Here is a 3,300-nt window from a genome sequence, read left to right as displayed (position 1 = left end):
CTTCAACACTCTTTTTATCCAAATCAAAGCAAATCAAATGTATCTACCCAAAACTCAACGGACTATTAACGGGATCCGTCCGATGGGGGTCAACGTAGGGTTCAGATCAGCCGTGAGCCCGTGACCGTTCTCTTCTCTTGCCATTGAAAGCTCCGCTCCATTTCGAATTCGAAAAAGCCACCAAGCTTTTCCTTTTAAATAACTCCGCCGCCGCCTCCGCTTCGGTCTCTTCCCGAGTTCTCCCCATTCCCCAACACCCGACCATGCCCTCCCCCTCCCGCCCCCCGCCGACGCCTCCGGCCGCCTCGGAGTGGCGCTGCGTCAGGTGCACGCTCCTCAACCCTGACGACTCCGACTCCTGCGAGGTGTGCGAGGCCTCGCGCCCAGTGGAGGTCGACATCGACAGCCCCGTCGTCGCGGGCGCCACCCTCGCGTTGGCCTCGCCCAAGCAGGGCCGGAGGAAGAAGGAGCGCAGTGCGTCTCCCCCACCCCAGCGGTTTGGGAGGAAGAGGGAGCGGGATGCGTCGCCGGATGTAGTCGAACTCTGCGATAGTGCGGACAAGGGGCCCGCCGCCAAGAAAGGTTCGCTCGCGGCCCTCTCAACTGCACTGGCGTGTAGATGGATTGGGATGTTTCAGTGTGCGTTGGTTAATGGGGTCGCTTTTCCTATCCCGTTATCTGTAGATCCGTTCTTGTTCTTCTTGCGCTTTCAGGGCGTCCAGGATTTATGCATTTCCTTTCCTCCGTTAGGGCCGTGCCATGATCCTATTGTCGAATACTGCGCTGCGCTATGTTATGTTACTTATATCTCCCTTTTATTTATGTATATATTTTTAGAGAAAAAATGTATTTTTAGTCCCATTGTTTCAGTTTGGGGTCAAATTTACAAGGTCTGTGCTACTTCTGATTCCCCTCAAATTGCTTTTAAAGTGTGACTTGTAAAAATATCTGAATGTAATGCAAATGTACCCTATTTTACATGCTAACAACAATGAACAATGTATTGGTGGTAGAAGCACCGTTGTTCTTTGATTACAACTTGTGCTTATGGACTACTACTAGTTCTATTCACTGAAATCCGATCTTTTTTATTTGATTTGATATTTGTTTTATTCAAGCTTGCTCGTGTCAAGCGAAATTGCAAACCACTAAAGGAAGATTGGAACATCAGTAAATCTTTTTTATTTGACATTCTATGAGCTGAAAAGTTTCATTTTTTACTTAACTTGATCACAATAGGTGTTGTGGCAGAAAATAATGAGAATAAGTAGCTGGAGACATAGCTTTACTTAAGGTGTGTGGCTGGTTTTTAATTACTTCTAATATTCGGGAGCAAGTCAAAACATCAAATATAAAGGAAGGAGTGTTTATCATGTAACCGATGACTATTACTCACTTTGATGGACAAACACTGCAGAACAGAGGGAGTATATAACTCGAAGCTAAAATTACTTGTAGAAGGGTTATCCAATCGAATCATTTAACTATTCCTTATTTTTTCTGTTCTATGTGTACATCATAAACTTCAAAACTAGCTAGTTGTGATGCAAGTTCAAAGTTCAATCCATTTTTGAAGCTGTTACTTCTTTAATGCATTTTAGTTTGCTAGGGACACATGAAAATCAAAATGTCTGTCCACAGGAAATCTTGAGATTTGTTTGGATAAGAAGACCTTCAAAATCATGACATACAATGTCTGGTTCCGAGAGGATGTGGAAGTGATAAGAAGGATCGATGCTTTTGGGGATCTTATAAAGCAGCATAGCCCAGACTTTATATGCTTCCAGGTTCACACTCTGAGCTATGAGTTATTTTCTTTTCCCATCCTTAGTGGGATCTAATATGTGGAACTGCAGGAGATTACACCATACATATATATATGCTTCTGCAAAAATCTGACTGGTGGAAACAATACAACTGCTTGTTGTCACATGAGAAGGCTATTCAGATGCCATATTACTGCATGGAGGTAATAATTTTTCTCGCAAATTTTACGTGTGGTATGATTTCCAACTTCTGGATGAATGCCTTTCAGTCAATTTCTTGTAACAGAACTGTATGGAAAACTATTTATAACATTCCCACAGAAGTTGCTAAATATGTTCTTTGACTGTTCATGTCATCAGACACATTTTTGGTTTATATGATGCCTGCAGAATATGGATGAGTGAGTTACAATAGTTTCATATTCAATATGGTCAATCCAAGCTCTTTTGCATATTTGTAGTGAAGCATGTTTCATCCGTCTAAAAGAGTTTGACTGCATGTTTCATAACTTCACATATTCAACAAATCATTACAAGTTACAATGGGCTATGTTTGATTCGGATTCATGTGGTATCTATAGTTGACCTTCCATGGGAAATTGGGAGGTTGGCAATGTTTATCCTTTTCTCGGAGTTCATTTATTTTTACTGATTTCTTTTGACCTCAACAATTACAGTTGAGCAAACTGCCAGTGAAGGCATCTGACTGCATCCCATTTTCGAACTCAATAATGGGAAGAGAGCTGTGCTTCACAAGTGTTAGCACAGGAGAGATGAAATGGTTGATAATAGCCACGACCCACCTAGAGAGCCCATGCCCTGCACCTCCTAAGTGGGATCAGATGTACAGCAAAGAACGTGTGAATCAGAAGCGAATGGACCGGTTTGTGTGCAAGCTGGCAGACTTCAAGATCGACAGCATTGAGATGATCGGGAAGGAGGCAATACCGGGTATCTCCTACTACAAGGAGAAGAAGATTCGGAAAGAGAGCCGAATGGTTCAGTTGCCTGTCTTTCCAAGCGACCACTTTGGGCTTGTTTTGACCATCACCCAGCAGGAGAATGACAGCTTCTGAACAACTGTTACAGTGATCCTGAAGCATTTACTTTCATGCTCTTTTGCGTAATATTAAGAAATAGAGAGCAGTTCCACACTTTCACTGTTCTCATTTTAGTGATCGCCCCACGATTTTTGTAAATTTGGTGGAGGCATAAGTTTGCTAGGATGTGCAAATGGTGGTATTATTACCACTTTACCAGGTGGCTACTTGTTGATACCTGCTACTTCGTTTCTCATCAATGTCTCATTGAGATGCTTTGGGTTGGCTAAAAGATATGCCCTCTCGATGGTCTTACTATTATAGCTGTACGGAAAGTCAGTAAATTCACCTTACATGTTAATTATTGCCATTAAAGAAATACAGATATTGCTTCCTGCTAAATTGTCAGCATCTTCGAATCCCATGTGGCTCATATCACATGCTCAGATTCCAGGGACAAACCATTCTTTACCGGCGCGTTTGGTTTATGGTAC

The 3,300-nt window shown here is 42.6% G+C and overlaps 1 pseudogene; it reads left to right on the top strand.

Annotated features, from left to right (window-relative positions):
• Positions 1-263: 263 nt before the first annotated feature.
• On the top strand, positions 264-3,087 carry LOC136539141 (uncharacterized; annotated as a pseudogene).
• The last annotated feature ends 213 nt before the right edge of the window (positions 3,088-3,300 follow it).

This window comes from Miscanthus floridulus, chromosome 2 (genome assembly GCF_019320115.1).
Source record: "Miscanthus floridulus cultivar M001 chromosome 2, ASM1932011v1, whole genome shotgun sequence".
Lineage (NCBI taxonomy): Eukaryota > Viridiplantae > Streptophyta > Magnoliopsida > Poales > Poaceae > Miscanthus > Miscanthus floridulus.
Note: the sequence above shows the minus strand (reverse complement) of the source record. Positions and strands in the feature narration are given on the sequence as shown.